Source organism: Peromyscus californicus, unplaced genomic scaffold (assembly GCF_007827085.1).
Source record: "Peromyscus californicus insignis strain IS unplaced genomic scaffold, ASM782708v3 Scaffold_22__1_contigs__length_63687245, whole genome shotgun sequence".
In the NCBI taxonomy this organism is placed as follows: Eukaryota; Metazoa; Chordata; class Mammalia; order Rodentia; family Cricetidae; genus Peromyscus; species Peromyscus californicus.
The window spans coordinates 15,440,355-15,456,377 of record NW_026294525.1 but is presented as its reverse complement, the minus strand read 5'-3'; the positions used below and the strand labels follow the sequence as shown (position 1 = coordinate 15,456,377).

The following is a 16,023-nucleotide window of genomic DNA, read 5'->3' as shown; positions in this document are numbered from 1 at the left end:
AAGGTCAGTGAGTCCGCTTGAATGGAGTTGCAAATTCCTCTGCTGGCAAACTCAAGTAGGGGGGAAATGTCAACCGCTTGTTGCTTTTTATGGTCATGACGGAGGAAGATATCCAAAGCCTTCGGTTCCTTAGCTGTGAGCCGACCAGCTGGTTTATTTCAGAGCTTGAGAAGGACCCTGATTTATTTTGGCCTCGAGTCTGATCACCGAAAGCTTTATAGTTTGATTACTAGAGAAGAAAATAATTGTACTGGGGGGAATTATAACAACCCCAACTTTTTTTTTTCAGATCTGAGGACCAAACCCAGGGCCTTGCCCTTGCTAGGAAAGCGCTCTACCACTGAGCTAAATCCCCAACCCCAACAACCCCAACTTTGAAGAAAGTTATTCCTTTGGGGTCTCATTTTAGCCCAGGTTGGCCTTACACTTGCTTTGTGGAGGACGGAAGATGAACTTGAACTTCCGGTCCTCCTGTTTCCATCTCCCAAGTTCTGGGATCACACTTGTATGCAGTGCTGGGGACCGAAAGGGCTTCGTTCATGTTAGGCAAGCACCCCCAACTGGGCAGTGTTTGCAGCCCTGTTCCTCCTAACCGTTTACGAGTGTGTGTGTGTGTGTGTGTGTGTGTGTGTGTGTGTGTGTGTGTGTGTGTGTATACGGTCAGAGGACGACTTTGGTCAGTCTCTTCTTTGCACTCCAGGGGTTCCCGGAATTGAACTCAGGCTGGCCGACTTGGTAGCAAACACCTTACCATCATCTGACCAGCTGTGTGTGTTTACTTTTTGTCTCTTTGAGACAGTGTTGGGCTGCGTCATTTCAGCATGACCTCCAGCTTGCAATCAGTCCTCCTGCCTCCTCTTCCCAACTACTGGGATCATGAGCGTACCCTACTAGGTCTAGCTAAAGATGATGTCTGAAATCAGTGTGTGTCCAACCAATGCCAGGCTGAATCTATATGATCATTACACACCATTGGCAATAAGACATGTGCTTTCCTGGTCTTATGGTCCTGACTTTATTTTTTATTTCCTCATAAGTCTCTACCACTGAGCCACAATCTTATCCTTCACTTGGTATTTCGATGAGAACCGTTTCTAGATTGGAATGTTGCTCTGCAGAGAATTGTATTCATGGTTGAGGAGGGAGGGTCAATGAGGTGGAGGTGAGGTTTTCTGAGTTAAAGATACTTCTTATCAAGTACAGTTAGTTGTCAGCATTTTACATTATAGATAGATAGATAGATATACATATACATACCTATGTTATGTAACCAGATGGTTCTTTCTCACCTGGCAGTTCCCCAATAACCACTCAGAGGTTCATATTAATTATAAATGCTTGGCTGATGGCTCAGGCTTATTGCTAGCTAGCACTTACATTTGAATCAATCCATATTCCTTATCTATGTTTAACCATGTGGTTTGTGGCTTGTTACCTCATATTTTACACATCTTGCTTTCTCACCGGTTGGCTGGCATCTCTCCTGACTCTGCCCTTCCTCTTCCCAGAATTCTCCTAGTCTGGCTCTCATGTTCAGTCTCTTCCTGCCCAACCATTGGTCAATCAGCTTTATTATTAACAATGAACATAATCCACAGTATATATATATATATATATATATATATATATGTATATATATATATACACACACATACACACATACATATGTATACACACACACACACACACACACACACACATATATATGATGATGATGATAGGGTCCAGTCATTTAGCCCCGGCTGGCCTTGAATTTGCCACAGTTCTGTTTCATCCTTTTTGGTGCTGGGATTACAGGCATGTCCCATCATACCAGCTCCATTTTTGCTCTTTCTTGTATTACTCTTGGTATGTGTGTTCATGTATGTGCATGTCTGTGTGGTGTCTGTATTGGGTGTGTTCATGTATGTGCATGTGTGTGTGGTGTCTGTATTGGGGGGATGCACATTCACCTTGAGGCCAGAGGTCAATGTGGGGTATGTGATTCAGTCGATCACCACCTTTTTAAAAAATAGTTTTTAATGTTTGGATTATGTGTACTTGTGTGTGAGTGTGTGCATGTGAGCACTGGTGCTCTTGGAGGTTGGAGGGATGGATTCCCCGAGAGATGACATGACGTGACAGGTCATAATAAGTTGCCTGATGTGGGGCTGGGAACTGAAGTTGAGTCATCTGCAAGAGTCCACAAGCTCTTAACTTCTGAGCCACGTCACCAGCTTGTCACCTTGATTTTGTACATAGACTCTCACTAAACTTAGAGCTCACTGATTGGCCTGATTGGCTGATCCACAAACCCCAGGATCCTCTGGTCTCCAATTCCCCAGCGCTGGGCACATTGCCATATGCTCTGGATCTCCCCAGCTCTCCTTCCTTCCTTTTCTCCTTCCTTCCTTCTTTCTTTCCTCCCTCCTTCCCTCTCTCTTTTCCTTCCTCCTTCCCTCTTTCTCTCTTTTCCCTCCTTCCTTTTCTTTTTTCATGTGTGTGTGTGTGTGTGTGTGTGTGTGTGTGTGTATGTGTGTGTATGTGTGTGTGTGTCTGTCTGTCTGTCTGTGTGTGTCTGTATGACATGTATGTGTGTTTTCATGTATTTGGGTGCACATGTATGCATACATATGAAGGAAGCCAGAGGTTATCTAATGTCTTCTTTAGTCATTCTTCACTTTATTTAAGAGGCAGGTCTCACTAAAACCCGGCTCTCCAATTTTGTTCCTCTACCTAAACAGTTTGACCCAGAGACCCCATCTCTGCCTTCTGAGTCCACCCTGGATTCCAGGGGACCACCACACCCACCTGGGGCTTTTCTACCTTTGGTGGTGGTGAGCTCTGGCAACTTGAGTTTAGATATCAGGGTACCTCCTGCTCGGACAATTCAGCATTGTCCATGTTTACCCTGCTCCATTCCGCTTAGCCACAGTATGGTTCCGAGTACCAGACAATTTAACATTGATTGAATATCATCTACTACAGAGACCTTCTGATTCTTTAAATGTGTTTCATACCACCTTGGGCGGTGGTAGCACATACCTGTAATCCCAGCACTCAGTGGACAGGTGGATCTCTGTGAGTTCGAAGCCAGCCTGGTCTACAGAGCAGTGGGTTCCAGGACAGCCAGGGCTGCACAGAGAGACCCTGTCAACAAACAAACAAAAGCAGTGACCACAACAAAATCATCTGGGGGCTGGTGAGAGGTTTCGGTGCTTTGCCACCAAGCGCTACAACCTCATCCTTTCCCTGGAATCTGCACAGTGGAAGAAGAGTATTAATTCCAATTCTTCAAGTTGTCCTCAGGCTTTCACATGCACCTACCCCACCCACAAATTAAAATTTTTAAGAATCAGAATATTTTATACATATTATATTGAGTTAGGAACTTGAACATTGAACCCGGAGAAATCTTATTCTGTGGCATGCTGGCAGCGAGGCAGAAGGCTTTCTGGGTTTATTTTCCCGCCATCTCTTCCGGGCTGGGACCACCTGCATGTGCATCATTTCTGAAGATGGATGACTCCAGGTTGTGTCTACTCCTCCCCAGTGTGGGATGCAGAAAGGCTAGTTGTTCTTTTTTTAAGATTTATTTATTATGTATAGTGTTCTGCCTGCATGTATGTCTGCAGGTCAGAAGAGGGCACCAGATCTCATTATAGATGGCTGTGAGCCACCATGTGGTTGCTGGGAATTGAACTCAGGACCTCTAGAAGAGCAGTCAGTTCTCTTAACCTCTGAGCCATCTCTCCAGCCCCGAAAGGCTAGTTTTAATGGCTTTGTATAGATCAAATCAATAGAGTACCTTGTTATCCTGGAAAATTATTTGTTATTATCTGTTCATTTTGACTGGTTTTAATTGGTTAGCATTTGTGTCTGAAGAAAGAAAACTGGTAAATAAACATCAGAGTGAGCATAATTATTAATTGGTGGTACTACTAAGCATTTGTTTGCCTAGGTCTAATAGTTCTTGATTAATAAATTAGCCAGAGTGAAATTGTACATGTAAACATGATTTTGATTAGTGTTGAGCAAAGAGAACTTGAAATATAATTTTTAGTGCTGAACAGTAAATGTTACTTTTACAAATCTTTCCGTGTTCTTGGATATCATTTTAAGAGCACTTGCTGCTCTTTTAGATGGCCTGAGGTACATTCTCAACAACCAACCTGTCTGGTGACTCACAACCACCTGTAATCTCAGTTTCCCGGGATCTGATGTCGTCTTTTAGCCTCTGTAGGGACCTGCGCGCGCGCACACACACACACACAAATAGATTGTAAAAAAAAAAAACCTTTATGAAAGTTGAATGTGATGCTAAAACTACAGGAATTAGCTTTTGTGTGTGACAGGTGATATTTGTGTATGTGCACATGTAGTGGGTGTGCTTGCCTATTCGTGTGTGAGTGTGTGTGTGTGTGTGTGTGTGTGTGTGTGTGTGTGTGTGTATTTATGTTACACAGTGTGCATGTGGAGACAGGAGAAAACTTGTGGGAGCTGGGTCTCTCTACCCTGTGGATTTAGGGTCAAACTCTGGCTGGCAGTCTTGACAGCAAGTACCTTTACCCGCTAAACCATGTTGCTGGTCCCTTCACCTTATTTTGTTTTAGATAAATTTTCTTGCTGAATCCAGAGCTCACAAATAAGCTGCACTGGCTGAGCAGCAATCAGGGATCCTCCTGTTTCCATTTATCTCTTCCAGTGGTGAGGTTACAGACACGTACCACTGTGCTCAGCTTTGCTGTGAGTGCTGGGGATTCAAACTCGGGTCTTCACGATTACACAGCAAGGACATTACTCATGGAGTCATCTCTGCAGCCCCTGTGGGAATTTTATAACTCACAGTGCTGGTGCTTATAATTGTTGTTGCAGTTTGTTTTTGTTTTTGTTGTTTTGTTGTTTTTGGTTTTTTTTTTTTGAGACAGGGTTCCTCTGTGTAGCTTTGGAACCTATCCTGGAACTCAATTTGCAGACCAGGCTGGCCTTGCCTGGCTTTGAACTCAGAGATCCACCTGCCTCTGCCTCCCCAGTGCTGGGGTTAAAGGCGTGTGCACCACTACCGCCCGGCCTTGTGGCAGATGTTTTGTTGGAGCCAGGAATATGCTAAAATTTTACAATTCATTCTCCAAAAGTTTGCCTTATACTCGAGAGTGATTAAGACATTGTCCCTAGCATTTGAGTGACTGCTCACAGTTTTGCTTAGGACTTTCGTAGAACCAAGGAAGCATGGCTTATTAAACCCTCTGCTAAACCAGCCGCCCCCAGTGAAAGGGAGGTGGTGGTTCTAGCCCTGCAGGGATGCAATTCCCTTCGTTCTAGATGCATCTCTCAGTGAGTGGAGCGTGGTGAGATCTCCTGGTGGGCAGAGCCTGCCCAGCTCAGCACAAAAGAGAAGCCACCAGAACTCAGGGTCGCTCAAGTGTACACTGGGAAAGCCAGACTCAAGGAAACTGACTGTGTATTTATTTCCTGTCGTTCCCCTAGGAAGCCGCTGATTGTCACAGTACAATCACATGCTTTTATGAAAGATGAAGGTAGCTCATTGATGTCTTTTCTCCTTTTATTGCTTTATCTATTTAATCAGGAAGCCAGAGGGCTGTCTTTTAAGATTCCCCTTTGTGCAGTGATACGGGAAGACCTGAGCGTGGCTTGGCTGTCTGGAGGGTGGGATTCTTGAAGCAACTTAAATCATATTTGCTCTCAGTCATTGAAAGGAAACAAACAAGCCTAGGAAGAAGTCACAGGCCGGGCAGTGGCGGCACACACCCTTATTCCCAGCCCTTAGGAGGCAGAGGTAGGTGGATCTCTGAGTTCAAAGCCAGGCAAGGCTAGCCTGGTCTACAGAGCTAGTTGCAGAACTCCCAGGGCTACACAATGAAACCCTGTCTTGGGGGGCGGGGTGGGGGGGGGAGCAACAGAATAGTGGCTCCTCCTGTTTCTAGCGCAGTGGTTCTCAACCTTCACAGGGGTCACCTAAGACCATCAGAAAACACAGATATTTACATTACAATTCATAACAGTAGCAAAATTACAGTTCTGGAGTAGCAATGAATGCTTTTATGGTTCGGGGTCACCACACTAGGAGGAACTGTATTAAAGGGTTGCAGCATTAGGAACCACTGCTCTAGGGGTCATTTCTTCCGCGTCGGTCTAAAGGCAGATGGGTCTTGGGCCTGGAGATAGCTCAGTTAGACAAGGTGCGAGTTGCCAAGCCTGACGCCGACCTGAGTTCAGTGTGGAAGGAGAGAGCTAGTTCTTGCAAATTGTTGTTCTCTGACCTTGCCATGGCACATGCAGGCATGCGTGTGTGTGTGTGTGTGTGTGTGTGCGTGTGTGTGTGTGCGTGTGTGTGCGTGTGCGTGTGCGTGCGTGCTCAATAACATAATTAAGATAGGTCCTTTACTACTGGCCTCCAGACACAACAAAGAGAGAAGTGGAGAAGTTGATGGATGAGGCTGCCACTTACAAATGCAGCTTAAGCTGGGCCGCTTTGGTAAGCAATATGTATGCTTTTCATTTACTAGAAAGCCTGTGCAAGGCACAGCCTTGATTAGAAACCCAGCACTTAGCACAAGAGAGTAGGAGGTTCAGGGGAGTGAAGAGCCCTGGACCGCATGAACCCTTCTCTCGGGCTACCCTCAGACTCAACCCAACTTGACCTTTCACCTTCCACCTTTCAAATGTTGAAATTAACATGGGCCTGGCTTCTCGTGTGGTGAGCTAAAGTCTTACGATGTAGCCGTTCTCAGCTGGAACCTGTGACCTTCCTGCCTCAGCCTCTGAAGGCTGGAATTACAGGTGATCTCAAACAAGAAAAATTAATTTTAGTATTGTATTATATTCATACTTACCATTTGGGCGCGTGCATGCATGCATGCGTGCGTGTGTGAGTGCATGCTTTCATCCTAGAAGGAAGAAGATCTTTCTCTACCGTAGAAGGGAGATAATAGAATTTACCCTGCCTCTCTTTGGTGTTTTAAGGTCTTCAGAGAGGAAAGTACATCACGAAAGAGTACTTGAGGATTTCATGGCTTTATTTCACACTCTGTTGGAGCTCCTTGCTTGCGTCTGTTGCAACTGTGTGTAGACTTACTGTGAAGGAGAAGCCAAGAGCAGCTTAGTGTTACCAGAGAGTCACCGCATCATTCAATGGGAGTGGAGTGGCTTCTGGACGGCTCCCTGCGGTAATGGCACTGCAGTTACCAGGAGGAAGTGACTATAGTGACAGAGGTGAGCGTGACCAGCTCAAACTGTCCTTCAAGCGAGGCATGTCAGCACGTGGCCTGGAATCCCAGCACTCAGAGAGGCAAAGGCAGCAGGATCTTGGTTTCAGGCCAGTCTGTGTTACCTAGTGAGTTCTAGGCTAGCCTGAGTGCAGGGTGGGACCCTGCTTCAAAAAAAAATCAAAGCAAAAGTATTCTTTGTCAAAATGTACCTCATCTTGGAGCTGAATGGATAGAGCGCTTGCCTAGCACGCATGAAAGCTCGACTCTGATCCTCAGTATCCCACAGACTTAGTGTGGTGATTCACATCTGTACGGGAGGCAGAGGGGCAGAATCAGAAATTCAAGGTCATCCTCAGCTACATGATGAATTGTGGGCCAGCCTGGGCTACATGAGATCCTGTCTCAAAAATAAACAACAACAACATGTACCTTATCCCTTTCTAACATTTCTTGAATAAAAATTTCAGTAATTAGCTGTAGACTTGCACACGAATGGCATCCCACCCAGGCTGCCTCAGTGGCTTCCCAAGTCCCACCCCACCCCTCCTGTCATGCGGCATTCAGTGTTGACGTGTTTCAGTGTATATTCTCAGCTATTATCTTAGCAAGTAAGTCATCTTTTTAAGGGGCAGAGAAGCAATGTGTGTTTTCTGATCCTGAAGAATCTGGACAAGTGTCACTGACCCAAGGCTCAGTTCTCTGTCTGTGATAGGCCGTGGTATTCCTTTTGGTGACTAACTTGGGGTCAGTTGATTTGCCCACAACTCTCTGACCTAAGGGGAAAGTGCATTCTGGGTAGTGAAACAGAGGAGAGACAGTAAAACAAGTGAAAGTACATTGAAAACTGAAAATGAATTTTATTTTTTATATACTGAGCCTTAGGTATGTTAGGCAAGTGTTCGACCCCTTTAAAAACAAATTACGCCGGGCGGTGGTGGCGCACGCCTTTAATCCCAGCACTCGGGAGGCAGAGCCAGGTGGATCTCTGTGAGTTCGAGGCCAGCCTGGTCTACAGAGTGAGTTCCGGGAAAGGCACAAAGCTACACAGAGAAACCCTGTCTCGAAAAACCAAAAAAAAAAAATTACAAAAGAATGCATTGTCAGCATATAGGTCTCCATGGCCACTCCCTCCCCCTTTCCCTCTCCCTCCTTCCCTCCCTCCTTTCCTCTGTCCCTCCCTTCCCCTTCTCTTCCCTGCTTCTATCATCCCTTTCTTTTCCTTTCTGTGAGACAGCATCTCTGTCTGTAGCCCAGGCTCCTCAAATTCACAGAGATCTGCCTCTTGAGTGCCAGAGTTAAAGGTGTGTGCCACCATACCCAGCTCAGCTCTCTCTGAGACAGGATCTTATGCGGCCCACTGTAGCCCTGAACTGGCTGTGTAGCTAAGGCTGGCCTTGAGTGTCTGTCTGTCTGTCTGTATTTCCCAAGTGCTAGAATTACAGTCATGTACCTCAATGCCAGGCTGAGTTTTCAATATATACACGTATTAGCTCTTGAATTTTCAACATTTTACATACCAGATCTTTACTTATTATATTTTTTAGCCTTCGTTTTTCACTTATTGGTGTATCTTGGACTCCCTGTGGCTCAGAATGAGAGAGAGAGAGAGAGAGAGAGAGAGAGAGAGAGAGAGAGAGAGAAAGTATTCGAATACACTTACACACAAACATCTAGCTCAAAGTGTAATGGCCATCTGTTTAGTGACATAAATATTCTCTCTCTCTCTCTCTCTCTATATATATATACACACACACACACACACACACACACACACACACACACACACACACACACACATCATTTAGGGTGATGCCATTGTTTTGTTATTACAAATGCCAAAATGAACACCCCCCCCCCCATGCAATAGGAATATAGCTTTTATATACAAAATGCAAGTTACATACAATATTCTCATTCCACTTCTGCAGGTGTGTGCCTCTGTGGGCCTAGTTCCTACCTGGGAGGATCACTCTGTGGTTGCATAGTCTTCATATGGTAAATTTCTTCCAAACTGACTCCTTAAACAAGGAGGAGTTTAGGCCGCAGAGTAAGCTGAATGCCTGCAGCTTCCAGGTTCTCTCAGCCCAGACTGTATCTAAAAATGTGGAACACTTTGCGGATTCGGGTGTCATCCCTGCATAGGGGCCATGCTAATCTCTGCACCATCCCATCTTTAGCAGAACGCTGCCAAAAATATGGTAACTGCCACGCTTTCTTTATAAGATAATCACCGGCTCCCGCCCATTCTGGCAATCAATTGGTAAGCACATGAAATTTCTCTGAGTTGTAATTAGCTTGGAAGGGTCTCAATTTGCTTTTCCTTTCTGGAATACTCATTTCTTATATTTCTGTGTAATTTGGCAAACACATGAGAGTTAAGTCATTTGCTAATGGGCACACCGGCAGCGGCTTGCCATTCTGCAGATAGGGGCTTTGTCTTGGCTCCTTCCTCCTGGTGTTTCCTTAGCCTAAGCTACTGGCCTCACCACATAGTGGAAAGGGCCTATGCTGGAGAAGTGAAGACGTAGGCTGAGTCCTCAACTGGGCCACTTCCTAGGGTGTGTGGCTGAACTTGTGTGTGCCTCTCCACAGGCTGGGTGAAGGTTACTACAAGTGTTTTTTGTTTTGATGCATGAGTGAGCGTTCAGCATTTACTCCGACATCACATGAGTTCTGTTTGCTTTGACAGGTGAAGGATGATGCCGTAGCATTGGTTTGGTTTCAGCATTTCTTTCTGTCATAGAATATATAAATAGAATTCCATGTGTAAGTCAGTAATTTCATGCTGTGAGCCACATTTATTGCCCGCTTTGTTCTTGGTAAACTGGTTTAAGCTGGGCATGGTGTTGCACTCGGAAAATAAAGACAGGAGTTCAAGGTTATCTTCACCGATATAACAAGTTCAAGGCCAGCCTGAGGGATATGAGACCCTGTCCAAAAGAAATAAGAAAACTCTCATGCTTTATATGTTCCTATTTAAATATTTTTAGCTGAGAAGTGATGGAACATGCTTTTAATCCCAGCACCTGGGAAGCAGGGGTAGGTGGAGCTCTGTGAGTTCGAGGCCAGCCTGGTCTACAGAGCTAGTTCTAGGACAGCCAAGGCTACACAAAGAAACCCTGCCTCAAAAAACCAAAATAAAGGCCAGGCGGTGGTGGCGCACGCCTTTAATCCCAGCACTCGGGAGGCAGAGCCAGGCGGATCTCTGTGAGTTCGAGGCCAGCCTGGTCTACAAAGTGAGTTCCAGGAAAGGCGCAAAGCTACACAGAGAAACCCTGTCTCGAAAACCAAAAAACAAAAAAAAAAAAACAAAAAAACCCAAAAAAACAAAATAAAAAAAACTTACTTTTTATTTTTTAAGTTATATGCATGTATGTGACTATGTGTAGGTATGTGCACATGAATTCAGATGCCTATGGAGCTGAAAGATGTCAGTTCTCCTTGGAGCTGGAATTATAGGAGATTGTGAGCTGCCTGTCTTGGGTGCTGGGAACTGAACTTGGGTCCTCTGAAAGAGCAATATGCACTAGCATTGAGTTATGTAATAATTGAGTTATCTCTCCATTTCCCTATTTACCAATATTTTTAATTACATGTATTTAAATGGGGCCAGTCAGGGGAAGTGCCTGTGCATGTGCACACAGCACCCTTGTGTCATGGTATACACATGGAGGTCAGAGGATAGTTTGTGGGAATCAGTTCTCTCCTTCTACCATTCGAGTCCTGAGGATTAAACAGCAGTCACCAGGCTTGGCAGCAAGCACCTTTACCCGCTAAGTCATCTTGCTGGACATACGCTCCCATTTGTAAGCAGGCCATTTGTTGCTGTGATAAAATCCCATGACCAAAGGCAATTTAAGGAAGAGTTTATTTGGGCTTACAGTTCCGGAGGGAGAGTCCATAATGTCAGAGTAGGCACGGCAGCAGGCAGCTGAGAGATCACATCTCCTACCACAAACAGCAGAGAGAGAACAAACGGGGAGCAGGGCAAGGCCACCCTGAGTGATACACATCCTCTAACAAGGCTGTACTTTCCCATAATCTCCCCAAACATCACCACCAACTGGGCACCAAATGTCCAAATCCATGAGCCTGTGGTGGACATTTCTCATTTAAACCATCATACCCTTGGCTAACAGTTTTGTGTGTTTGTTTTCCCCTTCCAAAATTTGTTGTCAGTGTCTTGAGGAGCTGAAAGCATTCTCTGTATGTGAGGATTAGCTTCCTAAGCTGAGCTCGGGAATCCTAACTCAGCCCTCTGTCACCTTGTATCCTTTGTGGTGCTGGGGGAAGAATGCTGGACCTGGGGCGTGGAAACACATGCTGTACCCAGGAGCTGTACTCCCCATCCCGGCACATTTTGTCTGGATGATACTGAAGGATTAGAAGTCTGCCTGCTGCCTTTCCCCCTCTGGGCTTAGTGGAGAACATGGAGCCTCTCAACGCCATCCGCTTAGCCCAGGCTCTCCCCTGCCTGGTTCCTCTTTACCCAGGAGCTTCCGGCCTGCCCTCTTGGCTTCCTGCAATCCCATCTCACTGCAGCCAGGCTGGTCTGGAGGCTTTTAGAGTTTATTGTTGAATGTTACCTAGTAAAGCTGTAATAGTTTCCCGCACCGCTGTATCCTCCAGCAGGTTGTGGACCCCAAATGTCTCCCTTGAGGACTGCTGCTTGTTCCTCCCAAGAGCTTCCCACTGCCCTGACTCTCACCTGAATGGCTTAGCTCTGTAGCTCAGCTGTGTGTGACTGTGGGGGACCCATTGGAGCAATACATTGTGTGTCTTATAATAGCCAGGGATGTGAAGAATTGGGGGCTTTCAAAAAAAGTTGGGGTTGCAGAGTCCTGAGACTTCAGTACTGTTTCAGTACTGTTCAGTTCTGTTTGTTGTGACTATAACAAAACTCCCAGCAGTACCCTAGTTACTGCCTACCCTAGTGTCCCTTGAGTGTACTCAATATACCTGTTCTCTTTCTGGAAAGTACCAGGGGTAGTGATAAAGTTGATTACTGGATTCATAATTCCGGTGGCTAGAGCATCGCGGAGCTGACTTCTTTACAAAGAACCCCCAACTACCTTATAGTGTGTGTGGTGGAGAAGCAAAGGCAGCTAACTACATCCAGAAGGGGGTCAAGTACATAGGATGGTCTTGTTCTAAAACAGCCTGTTTTCCACGAGAACCAAATCACTCAAGGAAACGCGTCTGAATCACTTCCTGAGGGGTGACTCCTGTGACCTAACTACCTCACACTAGACTCTACTTCTCCACTGTTCCAGCCGCTTAACACTGGGTAGCAAGCCTCTAGAACACTCAGACCATATCTGTACTATAGCAAAAGAATCAACAGGGTGGGAGGTGTATTGGAACCAAATCAGAGGAATGGTGAACGGTCCATCATAAAACCTTGCCAGTTCAAGCAAACTTACTGCTTCCTAACCACAAAACTACTTTTTCATTATTATGCAAATGGATCTGTGGATGATTAATTTTAGTCGACACCACCTAGACTCACCTGGGGAGAGTCTTAAAGAGAGACTGTCTACATTGGGTTGGGCTGTGTGCATGTCTGTGGGGGATTGTCTTGTGAGAAGACCCAGCCCACTGGGAGTGGTGACATTCCCTAGGCAGGGTTCCTGAGCTGTAAAAGAGCAAAACTGAACACAAGCAATTGAGCATACATACATTCATTCCTTCTCTCTCTCTCTCTCTCTCTCTCTCTCTCTCTCTCTCTCTCTCTCTCTCTGACATGGGGTCTCACTGTGTAGCCCTGGCTGAGATCCACCTGCCTCTGCCTCTGGGGTGTTGGGTTTAAAACACTAGCCTGCCAGCTCTTGCTCTTAACTGCATGCGGTGACTCACTGTTTGTAGTTTCTGCCTGACTTCCCCACATTCGTGGACAGTGACCCGGCTTTAAAGCTGAAATAAACCCCTTCCTCCTAGGTTGCTTTTTGCCAGGGTCTTTTTGGTTTTTTCAAGACAGGGTTTCTCTGTGTAACAGCCCTGGCTGTCCTGGAACTCTCTCTGTAGACCAGGCTGAACTCGAACTCGCAGAGATCCGCCTGCCTCTGTCTTCCAACTGCTGGGATTAAAGGTATGTGCCAACACGCCCAGTTTGCCTGGGTCTTTTATCAAAGCAACAAAAAAATGTAACTTGGACAGGCATCTGTCTCAGCAGTGATTCCCATTAATGAGTTTGTCGTTTTGGCCTTGCCTGAGGATACACATGAAGAACTGTGTTTGATCTCATGTGTCTTTCTCAAAATGCTACTTATCAAACTTAGAGTTCTTAATAGGGAATAACGGAAAGAGGACTTTTTCCTAGGAGAACATCAGGCAAGTTCAAGACTTGAGAAAAATGCATCTTCAATTTGTTTTATGGCAATAACTTCTCCAGTTGTCTCAGGGAAAATTGTTCTCACCAGGTGTGGTGGCACACACCTTTAATCCCAGCACTTAGGAGGCAAACTCAGGCAGATCTAAGTTCCAGACCAGCCTGGTCTACATAGTGAGGCCCTGTCTCAAAACAAAACAAAAAGTTAAATGTTTTCAAACAATGAAAGGATGGGGGATTATGTAAGGAAAACAAGAACATTTCCCAAGTATTCTCATCTGTCATTTGGATGAGCTGTTGTGAGAAAGGAAAATTGCATGAACTGTGTGACGAGGAAAACCAAATGTTTCCCAGTTTCTAAAGATAATTTTTATGTGCTGTGGATTTAAAGCAAGTTATTTCCTATAATTCAATATTTGTCCAGACAGAGCAAAAGACTCACGATTCCCATCTACAATATGACCATCTTCTGGTGGTGATATGTTTTCTTTTAAAGTAAAGCAAGAACGCTTTTTAAAAAAATCTACATGTGGGGCTGGAGAGATGGCTCAGTGGTTAAGAGCACTGGCTGCTCTCCCAGAGGACGTGGGTTCAATTCCCAGCACCCACATGGCAGCTCACAACTGTCTGTAATTTCAATTCCAGTGGATCTGACTCCCTCACAAAGACATGCAGGTCAAACACCAATGCATATAAAAATAAAAAAAAAATCTACATGTTTGTGTTTGTGTGATTGTATGCCATATGTGTGCCGCCGGTACCTATTGAAGCCAGAAGAGGGCACTGGATACCGCGGAGCTAAAGTTACAGGGGGTTGTGAGCCCCACAAGGTGAATGCTGAGAACCAAACTTGGTCCTCTGGAAGAGCGGCGAGTACTCTTAACCACTGAGCCATCTTTCCAGCCCCTGTTTGCTTCTTCAATGGTGCCTTCAGCCAGGCATGTGCAGGAGGCCCTGAAACTCAGCACCCTGGCCTGTATAGTAAACTCAGCACCCTGGCCTGTATAGCCAACCAGAGAACCATTGTCAATCAAGATGGCTCGGCAGCCCCCAGGGTAGTGAACCGACTCCTGATGTTGACTTCCACCTGTGTCCCATGGTGCGCCCCACACCCCATTCACACACGTACACAATGTAAACAATTAACTGAAACCCCAAATCAGATGTCCCTGGGGCCTCTTGTTCTGTGCAGTGCTGGTTCCCAACCTAGATTTGTGTGGGTCTGTTTTGTAGCCTGTCCCCCTACCCAGCAGGTAACCTCCCCATTCCCCCACCCCCCCTACCCCACACCCCACCTCGGCTATGCAGCAGGTAACTCCTCCCCACCCCCTATCCACTAGGTAGCCTCCCCAACCCTGCCTCCTCTACCCAGCAGGTAACCTCCCCTACCCCTGCCTTCTCTACTCAGCAGGTAACCTCCCCCACCCCTGTCCCCCTACCCAGCAGGTAACCTCCCCCACCCCTGCTCCCCATACCCAGTAGGTGACCTCCCCACTTCTCCTTTTCTGAGTTATTCCTTTTAGGCCCCTTCTGTAAACTTTGGGGGCACCTGCATTCTGATTCACCTGATCAGGAGAAGCTGCAGACCGTGCTAACAGAAGATCCGGACAGTGTTAAGTGAGCTGTAGAGGGAGCCACTGTCCGAATCTCTAAGAGCCAGTGGGTGGGGTGGGGTAAAAGCCCTCTCCCCCACCTCCAGTCTAGTGAACCTTGGCTCACTAGAACCTTGGCAGCTGCAGGACTGGACACAGGCCACTTTTATTTTGACAGGCAGCAGGTGCTTGGTCCCATGAAGTACAACCGTAAGCACATGTGTCCACGAAACCCATTTCCATTTATCATTTTAATTTTTGCTAATAACCATTGAGGTGTATTCACCAAAATGGCATCTTTCGGGTCCATTATCAGAGCTAAATATTTCATGACTTTATTAAATAATCCATGCCATCATGTGGAGGACCCTCTGCTGCGCTTTTCACACAAAAGGAACCTTCTCTGGAAGTCCCTGGGAATGTTTTAACATAGCTCTGGAGGCCACCTGACCTCTCTCCCTGTCATCCCCTGCTGAGTGCCTTCTAACTTACCTGCAAGGAGAGCAGTCTGGCCCTAGGGACTCCTTCTTAGTAAGCTTCGGAAGGAAGAAAAGGCAGGATGGCTAATCAGTTGAGAAGCAGTCCCGGATCCAGCGCAGACGCAGTAGCTGCTTTTAGCAATCCTTGCAGGGCTCTTTGTGAATTAGCAATATGCTGTTTTCTTATTCTGTAAGTGGCTGAGCTGGTAATGTTCGGTGCGTTGGAGGACAGGATAGCACGTGTGGGCTCCTGGGTTAAATCACATTATTCTAGACAGGCCATGCTTTTGCATTAGATGCAGGCTATAGAAAACAAGACAAGCAATTGCGCTTGTGATTTCTTTTTCTACCAAAGATGAGAATCGAAGCACAAAGGGGTGGTCAATACATTCTAAGTGAGGTAGAAGAAAAAGCCA

General features: G+C 46.0%; 1 protein-coding gene and 1 pseudogene across 1 annotated transcript in view; one reads left to right on the top strand and one right to left on the bottom strand.

Moving 5' to 3' along the window:
* Positions 1-16,023, top strand: part of Akap12 (A-kinase anchoring protein 12) — a 95,179-nt gene that overhangs the window by 18,854 nt on the left and 60,302 nt on the right. The window lies entirely within an intron of this gene.
* On the bottom strand, positions 9,306-9,406 carry LOC128118809 (uncharacterized; annotated as a pseudogene).